The 15,374-nt window shown below is 42.1% G+C and overlaps 1 protein-coding gene across 6 annotated transcripts in view; it reads left to right on the top strand.

Moving 5' to 3' along the window:
- The window catches only part of LOC123764749 (very long chain fatty acid elongase 7), a 142,451-nt gene that overhangs the window by 93,590 nt on the left and 33,487 nt on the right, over positions 1-15,374 (top strand). Inside the window, exon 1 of one of the 6 annotated variants that reach the window (XM_069302571.1) lies at positions 2,641-2,661. The exons of 4 other annotated variants lie outside the window; for them this stretch is intronic. The gene's annotated coding sequence lies outside the window, so the exon portion shown is untranslated. Of the gene's footprint in view, positions 1-2,640; positions 2,662-11,603; positions 11,690-15,374 lie in introns of those variants that run through there. One more of the 6 variants, XM_045752847.1, reaches the window with a different exon arrangement.

Below are 15,374 nucleotides of genomic sequence, written 5' to 3'. Positions count from 1 at the left end.
CAGGTGTTTATGGGTTGTATTCTGCATATTCTTAAAGTAACTATGTTCTTTTCCATTCTTTCACAAGTTAGAATGGCGATAATTGTTATGATAATTGTTATAATATTTTGTTATGTTTCATAAATTAGTTTATATTCTCCTGTTATTAAAAGTATTATTTACGTAGCTAGAGTTAGAACTCTTATCTCCTGATTGAATGTTCTGTTATCATGCTTGGTGTCTCGTGACTCAGCAATGTTATCTTAAGAGGATTTCGGGTCTTAGCGTCCCCGCGGCCCGGTCCTCGACCAGGCCTCCTTTTTCGTTACACATCCCCCAGGAAGCAGCCCGTAGCACCTGTCTAACGCCCTGGTACCTATTTACTGCTACGTAAACAGGTGCATCAAGGTGAAAGAAACTATACCCATTTGTTTCCGCTTCCACCGGGGATCGAACCCGGAACCTTAGGATTACGAAACCCGAACGCTGTCCACTCAGCCGTGGGTACTCCCCACTGGTTATGACCTGCTGATTCTGAAGTGTAGATACGTCTGTCTTTTGTAACAATCATTTTTATGAAAGTCACTAAACGCGTCAAGTCAAATTTCACCATCAACTCTTGTATTTTTAAAATTATAAATTGCGCTAATATGACACAGTGGCACGGTCACTGCACCAATATGACACAGTGGCCCGGTCACTGCACCAATATGACACAGTGGCCCGGTCACTGCGCCAATATGACACAGTGGCACGGTCACTGCGCCAATATGACACAGTGGCCCGGTCACTGCGCCAATATGACACAGTGGCCCGGTCACTGCACCAATATGACACAGTGGCCCGGTCACTGCGCCAATATGACACAGTGGCACGGTCACTGCGCCAATATGAAACAGTGGCCAATATGACTGAGGACATATATATATATATATATATATATATATATATATATATATATATATATATATATATATATATATATATATATATATATATATATATATATATATATATATATATATATATAGCACTTGGAGGGATATGAGGATAAGAATTTGCGATAGGACGGAGGGAAGGAATGGTGCCTCAACCACGTGGATGGACGGTCGGGGATTGAACGCCGACCCGCAAGAAGCGAAACTATCGATCTACTTACCTGTAATATACGCGTATGCTTCTAAGGGATTATCAAGATCGAACACCAATTGAGAGATTAATGTGATTGTGAGCCATCACAAACTATTACCAAGACCCGGAATTTTGGGGGGATTAGCCAATCTTTCTCTAAGATTGAATTATGAAGCTTCACTTCACCGCCACCAAACCATATCGACTCACGTTTTTCAGATTTATTAAGGACCTTTGCACTCCGCGGCCTCTTCTACGGGCTCACCATAGCCCGTGCTACTTGGAACTTTTTGTTCCAAGAAGCGAATCTTAAACAACATCCGGGGCCCTCCAGTGTGTAGCCTAATGGGAGTAACATAAGTATGGAAAATCATCACCTCTGTCACTCCCCGTTCATTAACAGTAAATTCATTTACCTCGTTCTTAATCGTCTATTGTTCTAATTCCTCACATTTATTCTTTACATCATTCCTCTTTTCCTTGCCTCGTATTCCCCGTTTTATCGTGAATAAATTTATCGCAAACATTCCTTCTCTAAAGCTTTTTTGCCTCTCGTCATATTCCCATCAGTCATACAAGAGTGTGGTCAGGTTTCTGGGAGCCAGGTGCCAGATTCACGCAGCAATTACGCAAGTACTTACGAACGTGTACATCTTTCCTCAATCTTTGACGGCTTTGGTTACATTTATTAAACAGTTTACAAGCATGAAAACTTTCCAATCAACTGTTGCTATTGTTATAAACAGCCTCCTGGTGTTTTGGAGCTCATTAACTGTTTAATAATTGTAAACAAAGCCGCCAAAGATTGAGAAAAGATGTACAGGTTCGTAAGTGTTTGCGTAACTGCTGTCGTGAATCTGGCTTCAGGTGAGCGTATGCCCGCCGAAGCCGGTTGACGATATAGGGAACTAAGCAGCGGCAATTTCAAAATGCAAAGGAACTGTCACAGTACAGCTTAAGTTAGAAGGGGGGGGGGGAAGTTATTTCAACAGCAGTTATTTATACTTTTATAGCCGCTACCACCCAGGGCGTTGGTGGTAGCAGGCAGGAGTAGAGCGCTCACCACTACTTACCACTTAAGTGGCTGACTGCAGCAAGTTGAGCGGCTGGAACAGACTTCAAAACCAGGAGGCGCTCTCCAGGTGAAGGGCCGCTGAAGACTAACACGAGAAACGCACTTCTGAGACCTCAGAACGATGCGCTAAAGCCAAGAACCACCTCGACCCACCACAAAAACCCGAACAATATAGCAAGGACAAAAACAAAACAAAAAAAAAACGATATCTTCAGGCTAAGCGTGACTTCCACAAAGGGCAGAGAAAACAATGTCCTTGCGAGCGTTCAGAACGTAGTGCACTGTACTTGAAAACCAACTAAAAGAAAACGGGAATACAGCATGTAGTGCATATATATTAACAGGTAAAACTGTGTGTTACAAACACTTAAATTTTGATAATTTGCTTGGATGTGCAGACATTTTTATATTAATAACAACAACTGCATATCCTTTTCAGGGCGTCCATCCCTCCTTCACAAAAACTTGAAAAATAGGTAAGAAAAACTCTTATACTATTATTTTTAGTCTTGATCTCGCCGCTGGTGATGTCTTGTTGTTGGTGTTGTTACTCACTTACTTGTGTTTGCGGGGGTTGAGCTTTGGCTCTTTGGTCCCGCCTCTCAACCGTCAATCAACCGGTGTACAGATTCCTGAGCCTACTGGGCTCTATCATATCTACATTTGAAACTGTGTATGGAGTCAGCCTCCACCACATCACTGCCTAATGCATTCCATTTATTTACTACTCTGACACTAAAAATTTCTTTCTAACGTCTCTGTGGCTCATCTGGGTACTAAGTTTCTACCTGTGTCCCCGTGTTCGTGTTCCACCCGTGCTGAAGTGTGTCTTTGTCTACCCTGTCAATTCCCCTGAGAATTTTGTAGGTGGTTATCATGTCTCCCCTACTCTTCTGTTTTCCAGGGACGTGAGGTTCAACTCCTTTAGGCTTTCCTTGTAGCTCATTCCTCTCAGTTCCGGGACGAGCCTGGTGGCATACCGCTGACTCTTCTCTAACTTTGTTTTGTGTTTAACTAGGTATGAACTCCAGGCTGGAGCTGCATATTCCAGGATTGGTCTGACATAAGTGGTATACAGGGTCCTGAACGATTCCTTACACATGTTTCTAAAGGCAGTTCTTATGTTGACCAACCTAGCATATGCCGCTGATGATATTCTTTTGATGTGGGCCTCTGGGGACAGGTTCGGTGTGATATCAACCCCCAGATCTTTCTCTCTATTTGACTCTTGCAGAATTTCACCTCCCAGATGGTACCTTGTGTTTAGACTCTTGCTCCCTTCGCCTAATTTCATTACTTTATACTTTCCTGAGTTGAACTTTAGCAGCCATTTTCTAGACCATTCCTCCAGTTTGTCTAGGTCATCCTGTAGTCTCTGTCTATCTTCATCTGTCTTGATTCTTCTCATAATTTTTGCATCATCAGCAAACATTGAGAGAAACGAGTCTATACCCTCCGGAAGATCGTTTACATATATCAGAAACAGGATGGGTCCAAGTACAGAGCCCTGTGGGACTTCGCTGGTGACATCTCGCCACTCTGATGTCTCCCCCTCACAGTTACTCGCTGTTTCCCGTTGCTTAAGTACTCCTTTATCCACTGGAGCACCTTCCCTTTTACTCCTGCCTGTTGCTCCAACTTTTTTAACAGCCTTTGATGGGGTACTGTGTCAAAGGCTTTCTGACAGTTCAGGAAAATGCAGTCTGCCCACCCTTCTCTTTCCTGCCTAATTTTTGTTGCCTGGTCATAGAATTCTATTAAACCTATGAGGCACGATTTACCATCTCTGAACCCATGTTGGTGGTGCGTTACAAAGCTATTTCCCTCCAGATGCTCTACGAGCCTTTTCCTCACGATCTTCTCCATCACCTTGCATGGTATACAAGTTAGGGAAACTGGCCTGTAGTTCAGTGCCTCTTGCCTATCACCCTTCTTGTATATTGGGACTACGTTAGCTGTCTTTCAACTTTCTGGTAGGTCTCCTGTTTCCAGTGACCTGTTATACACCATAGAGAGTGGCACACTTAATGCTTCTGCACTTTCCTTTAGTATCCATGGGGAGATTCCGTCAGGTCCCACAGCCTTTGTCACATTCCCATTTGTTGGTGTTGTCTTATTGTTGGTGTTGTGTTGTGTTGGTGTTGCCCTGTTGGTGATGTCCTGTTGGTGATGTGAACATTCAACACAGGTCTAGCAGGTCTGAGGACAAACCGGCTGAGGTTTCCTCTAGTTTCTCCCCGATTACCAACCTGGTACAATGTATTCCAGGCCAACTTGCTGCTAATTTGGCTCTCTACCTCTCTTGTTCCCGCTACTGCAAGGTGTTCCTGCTGGCCCCTTGGCGAGGGGACCCGAGGGGCCTCTTCAACGTCCAGTGTAGCGAGTGCTGTTGGAGCAGTAGGAGGTGCTGTGCTTGCACCGCTTGTGTCAAGCGTACAATGTGTGTGTGTGTGTGTGTCATATTCCGTGTCATTTATTTATGTTTACCATCCGTGTCTTGTATATTTGTCACCCGTGTCTTGTGTGTGCGTGTGTATGTGTGTGTCATTACCACGTGTCTCTTATTCTTCCTTGTCTTGAATATCTATTATAGGAATGACCATTAGAGGGAATGGTATTTAGCACCTTTATGCCTGGGAGTGGAGTTGAGGTGCGTCCTCAGTCTCAACGCATTATTTGCTCACAAAATTATATGCTGTATATATATATACAGACCTCATACGGGCTCACCGTAGCCTGTGCTACTTGGAACTTTGTTCCAGGTAGCGAATCTTTAACAACAACAACAACATATACTGTATAGCTGAAATCAATTGCTAGAGCCTGCATTGAGATTGTCATTTTAATTTAAGGTCGTTCAATAACCAAATAGAGTTTGTTTTTTTTCTGACGAAGCAACAAGTACACGATAGAACTGAAAATAGTCCGAGAACTGAAAAAATATAATAGAATATATATATATATATATATATATATATATATATATATATATATATATATATGTCGTACCTAGTAGCCAGAACGCACTTCTCACCCAACTATGCAAGGCCCGATTTGCCTAAAAAGCCAAGTTTTCCTGAATTAATATATTTTCTCTAATTTTTGTCTTATGAAATGATAAAGCTACCCATTTCATTATGTATGAGGTCAATTTTTTTTCATTGGAGTTAAAATTAACGTAGATATATGACCGAACCTAACCAACCCTACCTAACCTAACCTAACCTATCTTTATAGGGTAGGTTAGGTTAGGTAGCCTAAAAAGTTAGTTTAGGTTAGGTTAGGTAGGTTAGGTAGTCGAAAAACAATTAATTCATGAAAACTTGGCTTATTAGGCAAATCGGGTCGTGCAAAGTAGGCTGAGAAGTGCGTTCTGGCTACTAGGTACGACATATATATATATATATATATATATATATATATATATATATATATATATATATATATATATATATATATATATATTTATACATAATAGAAGAAGGCAACATAGTCGGAGCGATCAGAGTCATCACCAGTGAGGACACAGTTGCCACCAGGGATGCCAATACAGCACAAGCCCTGAGAGAAAAACACCCACCCAGAGCTCCTCGTGACGACAGTGTTCCACTAGTCAGTGTCACCAGAGCTGAACCCCCTGTGTGTGGTCGAATCCATGGTGCATAAAGCAGCTTTATTCTTCCCACCAGGATCGGCAGGCGGGTTCACAGGACTAAGACATAACCACATCAAACAAATGCTCAACCCTGCACTGGGACACATTGCACAGGGCCTCCTGGTGGAACTAACTAGATTCTCCAACATGTCTAGCTGGCAACATACCAGAGACCATACGGCCTCTCTTTTTTTTACTCTACCCTCTATGCGCTGAGGAAAAAGGATAGAGGAATCAGACCGATTGCTGTGGGCCATTCACTCCGGCGCCTCGTCACTAAGGCTTCTGCTAGAACAGTTAGCCAGGCAGTAGCAGACATGCTGAAGCCAAAACAGCTTGGGTCTGGCATTCCCCAAGGGTGTGAGGCAGTGGTTCATGCAGCTAGAGTCTACATTACCAACATTACGGATGAAAAAAACACTGATAAAACTGAATTTCAAAAATGCCTTCAATCTGCTAAGAAGGGATGCAGTATTCAGTGCGGTTCATCGCCTTTTTCGTTCCCTCTACCCGTTTGTAAACTCATGTTACAGCAAGAATCTAACTCTGTTATTCGGGGAACATGAAATTGAATCACAAGAAGGTGTCCAACAGGGTGACCCCCTTGCTCCTTTTCTTTTCTGCCTAGTTATCAAGGAAGTCACCGATAACCTGTCCAGTGAGCTCAACATTTGGTTTTTGGACGATGGTACTCTAGCCGGCTCCCCAGCCTCACTCTTGGACGACATAAGAATAATTCAGGAGCAAGGAGCAAGCCTAGGCCTCACCCTGAACCCTTCCAAGTGCGAAATAAACTCCACCAACCAGCACATAATAGAGCAAATAAAGGTTGTTTTGCCTGATATTCATATAACCAACCCTGAGGACAGCACACTCCTAGGTGCTCCTCTTGGAGGGAATGCCATTGACGAAGTCCTTGGTAAGAAGATCACTGACCTGAAGAGAATGAACGAGAGGATTGAAGACATTGATGCTCATGATGCACTTTACCTCATCACCAGATGCTTGTCCCTTCCCAGGCTGACCTACTTAAATGTTCGCCATCTTTTAAAAATATTAAATTAGAAGAGTATGACAGCTTGCTGAAATCAATGCTAGAAAAAGCCCTCAACCTTTCTCTCAGCGACTCACAGTGGAAACAGGCCTCCCTTCCTGTCACACTCGGGGGCCTTGGCGTTTGCACAGCAACACAAATTGCTGTACCAGCGTTCCTGTCCTCTTCAGTGGCGTCTGACAACTTGGCGAAGGGAATCCTACCTGAGCACCTAGGTTAACAGGCAGGGGTACATAATCCCAGCTTTACAGACTGCACCACCAAATGGGTCTCTCTTGCAGGACCAGCACCCCAACCACCGCCTTCTGAAGCCGGGATCGCCCCATTGTTGACCAAGAAGCTGCGACATTGCTAGAAGCTGCGACAACACCACATGACATTGACCGACTTAGAGCTGAAGCAGCTCCCCATGTAGGTGACTTCCTATTAGAAGCCCCAATGTCAGCAACCGGCACTCGTCTCACACCGCAGGCCCTCCGAATTGCTGTGGCTCTCCGCCTCGCTGCCCTAATCCACACCGAATACAGGTGTATTTGCGGCGAGGCAGTGGCCGACAGGTACGGACGGCATGGCCTTCTCTGCCAAAGGACAGGAAGATGGCATGCAAGACACGGCGAGGTTAACGACATTATTAAGAGAAACCTTATCACAGCCGGTTGTCCAGCTGAGAGAGAGCCCCATTACTTAATGCCCCGCTACTCTGATGAGCCTGTCAGTTCCCCAGACGGGATCACGGTGAACCCCTGGAAGAATGGTAGACAGTTGGTGTGGGACTACACTTGCGTTTCAACTTTAGCCAACACAAATGTTGACTTCAGTGCTGCACAGGCAGGAGGTGCTGCCAATCACCGGGAAGCAGCCAAGTCGTGTAAATACAGAGACCTTGAGCACCACTACAATTTTGTCCCCATTGTCTCAGAGACACTTGGTGCCTGGGGTAAAAGTGCTGCTAGTTTTTTGAAGGAGCTAGGGTCCAAGCTAATTGAAACCACTAAAGACCCTAGAGCCGCCAGGTTTCTCTTTCAGCGCCTTAGTGTGGCGATCCAGAGAGGAAATGCTCACTGCATCCATGATTCCTGCCCGCCATCTGAGGAGCTGGAGGAGCTCTACAACCTGTGACAAGTAGCCTTGTACCCTGCATGTAACCAATGTTGTAACCCTTTTTTGTGTAATGAAATTTTAAAATAAAGTTAGATAAATATACACACATACAAAAAGAATAGGGGTGGTAGGAGAAGAAAATATCAAAGTGTTCAGTGAGGATCCACAAGGTCTTCTCTGAGTGCTCTTTATTTTATTCTCCGAGGCTATGGGTCCCTACACTTACACCAGAGGTGGTACCCTTTTTAGGTTTTATACATATATATATATATATATATATATATATATATATATATATATATATATATATATATATATATATATATATATATATATATATATATATTTTGGTAGCAGTCTTTCTTGTAAACATATTTTGTTGAATATGACCGAAAATGTAAGATTAATAATTCTAACACGAATTTTCTCAATATTTCTTATGTTTTTGTTTTTCTTCACTGTCGGTGGTAATATATATATATATATCGGAGCTGATGAGTTCCTGTGAGAGTGTGTGGACTAGGAGGCAGCCTAGTCAAGGGAAACAAGGACATGGGCGGCACTTAAGGAACGCTCCATTAAGTTTGACCACTTTTTGCTCTACTGCAAAACATTCCGGGATAGTCCTTGCCAGCGACAACATCCTGCTTTTATTTTTTGGACCCTGTATTTTTTTTTTTTTTTTTTTTTATAACTCTTGTTACAGTTTTTTTCAGATCCAGTCTTACCCGCTTCTCCCAACCCCCCCCCCCCCCCGCAACCCGTCCACTTACTGAACGCACTAAATAGTTTAACCAATCGACCAAAGCGTAAACAAAATGGTGGTTTAGGTCAATTAAAACCCCCCTTAGAACTGATGTTTGTTTAGAGGACTGTAATGAGTATCGGCTCCGGTTAATTAGGTTTGCCTCTCGAGCACATCGTCACTAAACCGACGTGTTAACTACACGCTCTAATATGTGCCTCTCGCTGTACCTTCCATTTTAGGCGCAGGAATTTTTATTTTTGCTTTGCAAAATATTTTTAGGTATAGCCCTGATGAGTTATAATTCATGGCTTTGTGGCCTTCTTGTTGCTCTGTTATAATTATTGGTGCTGTATTATAGCTCTCAGTGCTGTATTATAGCTCTCAGTGCTGTATTATAGCTCTCAGTGCTGTATTATAGCTCTCAGTGCTGTATTATAGCTCTCAGTGCTGTATTATGCTTACCGGTGCTGTATTATGCTTACCGGTGCTGTATTATAGCTCTCAGTGCTGTATTATAGCTCTCAGTGCTGTATTATAGCTCTCAGTGCTGTATTATAGCTCTCAGTGCTGTATTATAGCTCTCAGTGCTGTATTATGCTTACCGGTGCTCTATTATGCTTACCGGTGCTGTATTATAGCTCTCAGTGCTGTATTATAGCTCTCAGTGCTGTATTATGCTTACCGGTGCTGTATTATGCTTACCGGTGCTGTATTATAGCTCTCAGTGCTGTATTATAGCTCTCTATATAGGTTAGAGAAGCCATTATTTACTAGGATCTGCCTTACTCTACAGAGTTCCTCGTCGACCTGCTTCCAACCAGAGCTCTGAGTGAGAACTCGGTCGACGTAGGCGTTGACAACACTCCGCTTGTACCTATCCGGGCAGTCACTGATAGCATTAAGGCACATTCCTATGTTCGATTACTTAGTGTAGATTGCAGTATGAAAGCCTCCATTCCTTTCCGCGACTGTTACAGGTATAACAGGTATCGACAGGTATAACAACAGGTGACCGGACATCAGCGAAGCGCTACACATCAAAAAATCAAGACCAGCAATCAACAGATTGCCGGCGAGAAACAATGGGCAGAGTTTCTTTCACCCTATGCCCCTGTTACCTAGCAGTAAATTAGGTACCTGGGTGTTAGTCAGCTGTCACGGGCTGCTTCCTGGGGGTGGAGGCCTGGTCGAGGACCGGGCCGCGGGGACACTTAAAAAGCCCCGAAATCATCTCAAGATAACCTCAAGATAACAACCATTTAACTGTCATACATACCAACTCTACTCCCGAAGATCCCGAAATAGGAATTCAGGGCCAGGAAGGGGATACATTAAACAAGGAGCGGAGCCTAGAGGTCCGTCTATGTCTTGACCTATAGCGTGTAAAGAGCACTAGTCATATATGGAGGGCAGATATATCATTAGGTAACTCTTCCTTTGAGACACATCCAAGTTGTTAGGAAGTAATTTAAAAAGCTTTGAATGGATACTTAAGAAAAGAGCTAACTTTCTCATGATAGAGGTAGTGACGTTGCGACTTTCTCCTGCATGCAGAGGTGACGTTGCAACATTCTAATGCAAGAACTGATAAGGTCGGATATTTTTTTTTTCCTGCAAAACTAGGTGAGATTTAATAGCACAAAAACATAACATTAAGAATCTCTTGATAATGCTCTGAGTTTTAGGGTTGGCACTCTCGATAGCAAAGATTTAGGCCCTTTCTTCTTTCGCAACGACCACCCACTGCACTCTACGGCTGGGTGAAGCCCTGGCACTCTGGCATCCTGACGTCACACATCGTGTCATTGTCTTCACTTCTCAGAGCCTTGGCACTGTCACTACTCACGGTGCCATTGTCTTCAGTTGTCAGTCCGTGGCACCTGTGGCTACTCGCGGTGCCATTCGTTGAAGTTGTGATAAACCATGGCACTGTAACCTGGCATGGCACCATCACATCAGCTTCGTTTGCTGATGTAATGGTTCCGTACGAGGTTGCAACCTCTGTTGGTGTTGTGGCTGGCTCTGTACTTCCATCAGCAAATGTTTATACTGCATAGTATAAGGTATTACCGGTAATGTTTATGCAGTTCTTGAAAAAAAACTAATCCCAGGATTAAATTCAATCCTAAATAAACTAATCCCAGGACTAATTAACTCAGTCCTCAGTCAATTAATTAACTCAATAAACTACATATTTTTCTATATTAGTTACTTGTGTAAAGGAGGAAATTTATATGTTTATCTCTCAGAATGTTTGGTAATATGATTATTGTTTGTGATGTGTTTATATGTATGTATTAACACGATGTACTGAACGGGGTGAGAATAGCTTGAGCTACCTCATCCCTTTGTGTGTATTTTACCTCAAAAAACTTATGTCAATTTCAATTTCTATATTAGTGTTTATCAGCCGTGGGGGTGTGGGGAGTCCTGAGTGTGAGGACAGGGTGGGGGGGGGGGTGTTACGAGGGCTCAGGTGTGTGAGAAGTCTTTTTCAGGTGTAGAAAAAGTCCTGCGTGAGGGCGGGGGTGGGGGGTAGGGAGGACTTGTGTGGAGGAACAAGTCATGACCAACTTTGTTAAGCAAAATAAACACATGCTTAGAGCCTTAAGTACACAGGTATTATAGAGTTTTTTCCAGTGCTGGATTTACAGTGGTCCATGGGGGCCATGTTGCGGCTAAACCAGGGCCCATAAAAGGTGGCCCCACAAAAAATGCAAACTTATTAATATAATTATAGCACTGAAAAAAAGTGGATTATATATCTTATTCTGGCGAATACAACACAGCTGGAATCTGGCAACTGTCACAAGGTCTACGGGGGCAACCTTAGCTGGCTTTAGAACGTGTTCCGTACCACAGTACTTGTGAGGCCTCGTTTGAGAGTGTGGCGGCAAGCGGCGCTCAGTCGCTTACTCAGCATCGCTTAACACCCGTCCAACCATTGTGAGTAGTGTAAATGTGGACTCACGGCGGGTCAGAATCTGAGCAACCAGGATAAGTGCACTCAACCTGTGTTCTCGAGCGTTCACGACGTCACTAAATTGATACACTTAATTGTCCGTATCTAGCCTAGCCTAACCGAGGACCCCGCGGATAGTACACGGGACATTACGTCAATTTTGCGAGCTGCTCGGTGCACGGGGGTTAGGGTACTTCAGTTTAAATAAATAAACATTCGATGGAATAATTACCTGACAGTCAAATTTACCAGAATATCTTTACCGCATTCTATTTTTTGTTTACAATATAACGCTCAGGGATCAAAGATGAGTTTGTATGCACAGTTTAATATTTTAAAATGCCCCGCGTCCGAAAATTAATAGTATCATGTTTTACACGTTTTCAATTTATAGCCTATTGTCTTCGTTTTACAACTTATTCCATTTATATAACAATTATAAAAGAAATACACTGGTCAGTTTGTCAGCTGACTCAACACCAGAAAAGCATTTAAGCAAGAACTTACGAACGTGTACATCTTTCCTAAATCTTTGAAGGCTTTGATTACATTTATTAAACCGTTTACAAGCATGAAAACTTCCCATTCAATTGTTGTTATTGTTATAAACAGCCTCCTGGTGCTTCGGAGCTCATTAACTGTTTAATAACTGGAAACAAAGCTGCCAAAGATTGAAAAAAGATGTACAGGTTCGTAAGTGTTTGCGTAAGTGTTTTTGTGAATTTGGCCACAGATCTATCAAATATAGATCAGTTAGAAAATCCCTCGAGGCTGAGGGGACGCGAATCGGATTCGTTCTCGACTCAATCGAGAATTCCAGGCGAGACAGAAATGGTTAGGCGCGTTTCTTATCGCATAATACCTAATTCTACCTTGAACTATAAATAGATTCCCAGGAGTTAGGCAGCTTGTTGTGGGGGGTTGCATCCTGGGGAGGGGGTCAGTAATTCGACTCTGGGGAAGCCCTTAATATAACCCTGAAACTGGCTGCCTGTCCCGCAACACAATGAATTATTGTTATTATTATTACTTGTTTAGTCCTTAGGGCCTCGTATTGTCATAACTCGGCCCAGGTCATGCCAGGTTTGTTGTCAAAGAGGTAGATAATTGTACACACAAGCTATAGAAGTGGACCCGCGAGGACACTTCTATATTTTTAAAGAATTCAAGAAGGCTTATTTAACATAAACGTTTTCTCTCCTAAACTCGTGATGTGGGAATCGTTGGTTACGACGGGGTGACTTCTCTAAAAGTTGTAGTGTTTGGTCTTTATTTTAGTCTGTGAGTTTACTAACTACCGAAGCTAGGCTGATTCGGTGATCGGTTACAAGATTAGACGTGTTTTTATAAGTATATTTTTTTATACTGGTGTGATGTTGTCAAGTTTCCACTCCTGAGGAAGCCTTCCTGTCTGATTTTGAATTTCTTATTTAAAAGTATCGTCAAGGAATTTATTTATACAAGAATTTACTTCCTTTAAATAAATATTCGTGGGATGGAGTTTGCATGAAACTCTTGTTTAATTTTGTAATGCTGTACGTACATCCAATTCGTAAAAGGTAATAAATTGAAGATCAATTCAATTTCTTTCTTTATTATGCACCCCATACCCATCCCGTGGGCGGTGGTGTAAAGGATTATAGAGGCACATAATCGGTTCAGGAACTGAACCCTCTAGTTCGTTTAGCTAAGCAAATAAAAAATTTTGACGCTAGTTACAAAATTATTAATGTTATATATACATTGCTTATGTTTAGTAATAATCAGAGTAAAGTTATTTACATTTTCTGAAAGAAATATAGTAAGAAACTGATGTAAAATCATTTTCAACTCTGCTTCGTCATTAACGAGGCTGATATTTTTTGCTATTAAAGGATTAATAGACAGAAAAGAAACTTCAATTTTATTTTTTTTTATGTTAATGAAAAGTTCCTTTGAGTTTACTTATGTATTTTTAGATACTCGTAAAATAATTACATAGTTTCCTTTTAGTTACAGATAAACAGTTATTTTTTTTGTTTAGTAGTTTCTTATGTTTAGGTCTGAACGATTTTAATACATTTTGAAGAAGATAAAATAATGTATATGAAAATCATTTTAAGCCATTTGAGTGACTTGAACTAGCATTCTGGTGAGTCCCAGACGCTTGTCTTAACCGACTAGCGACCCGAGAGAGGCATAAGAGTGTGAACCGTGGGTCAGACTGTAGACGGGTCGACTGTAATACCCTGGTTGGGCTCCGGTTCAGGGCCACCAGAATTTCCGGAGAACTCATTAGAGTTCCGGGTTGGTTGTACTTTGTACCATAGTACAAAGAGTACTTTGTACTATATCCCAATTATCATTTGATTTATTTTAATATGGCGTAGACGACGCTCTAAAAAGAGGGGAGACATGATAGACACGTATAAAATACTTAGGGGGATTGACAAAGTGAAGAAAGGGGAAATGTTCACAATGAATACCAGTAGGAAAAAAGCGGAATTGTATGGAAGCCTGAGACTCAGATGAGTCAAAGAGATGTTAGAAAGTTTTCTTTTAATGTAAGAACAGTGGGAAAATGGAATGAACTAAAGGAGCACATTGTAGAAGCGAACGTCATTCATGACATGAAAATGTTTATAGGATTGGGAAATAGCAGGAACCAAGCTCGATCCTGAAGGCACAAATTGGTGAGTACAAATAAGCGAATACACACACACACACAGTTGTGGGACTTAACAAAAACTGGTCCGTAAGTTTTCTTTCTTTGCGCATAAACAATGCAACTGTGGCTTGTTTGACGGCCCAAACAAGCCACAGTTGCATTATTCGACGGCGCCAGGTATATTTATAGTCGCTCGGGTTAAACGTGGATGAGTTTGACCAATAAATGGATAACTACCCATTCCAAAAGCCTCGTCGATGGCCATTAACAGGCGATTTCCTGCTCGGAACAACAGGATGCTCGGATCACCCATTGACACTTGCTGTTGGAACTCGTTATGGTGGCAGATGCGCCCGAGTGAAGGTCACTCTGGAACAGCCTGGGTGAAAGTGACGTTGAAACAGGCAGGTGAGAGTGACTAGGGCAGCCGGGGTGAAAATAATGATTAAACAGGCAGGTGAAAGTGACGTAGAAGGGGGCAACTAGATGATGTATAGAAGAAGAATTTACTGACAATAGACAGCAAATGAACTACAATTTTTTTAAGTGATCTAAGAACCAGATTCAGGAACTCCTATGAACATTATCAGAAAGTTCAGGGACATTAAGACTTGTGGCTGGTGCCGAAGGATATCATCAAGAGGATCAAAGACACTAAAAGTCTTCTGAGTGGGTTCTTGCACAGCTGAACTATATATATATATATATATATATATATATATATATATATATATATATATATATATATATATATATATATATATATATATATATATATATATATATAAGCATTCGGCCAGTCTCATTACACACCTGTAGAGTACGTACTCCTTAAGAAGACCAGGTGGCGTGTTTATACTGTGCGAGAGATGAACTCCTGATGGAAACACCTGAGGAAACTTTCTCTATCTCAACCGAAGTCACGAAGTGGTTGACCTGTTGCTCTCTAGAGAGCTGGAAGAAAGTGTATATGTGAGCAGGTCACTGGGTAACAAAGACGATTTGCAATATATATATATATA

Source organism: Procambarus clarkii, chromosome 48 (genome assembly GCF_040958095.1).
Source record: "Procambarus clarkii isolate CNS0578487 chromosome 48, FALCON_Pclarkii_2.0, whole genome shotgun sequence".
Taxonomy (NCBI): Eukaryota; Metazoa; Arthropoda; class Malacostraca; order Decapoda; family Cambaridae; genus Procambarus; species Procambarus clarkii.
Note: the sequence above shows the minus strand (reverse complement) of the source record. Positions and strands in the feature narration are given on the sequence as shown.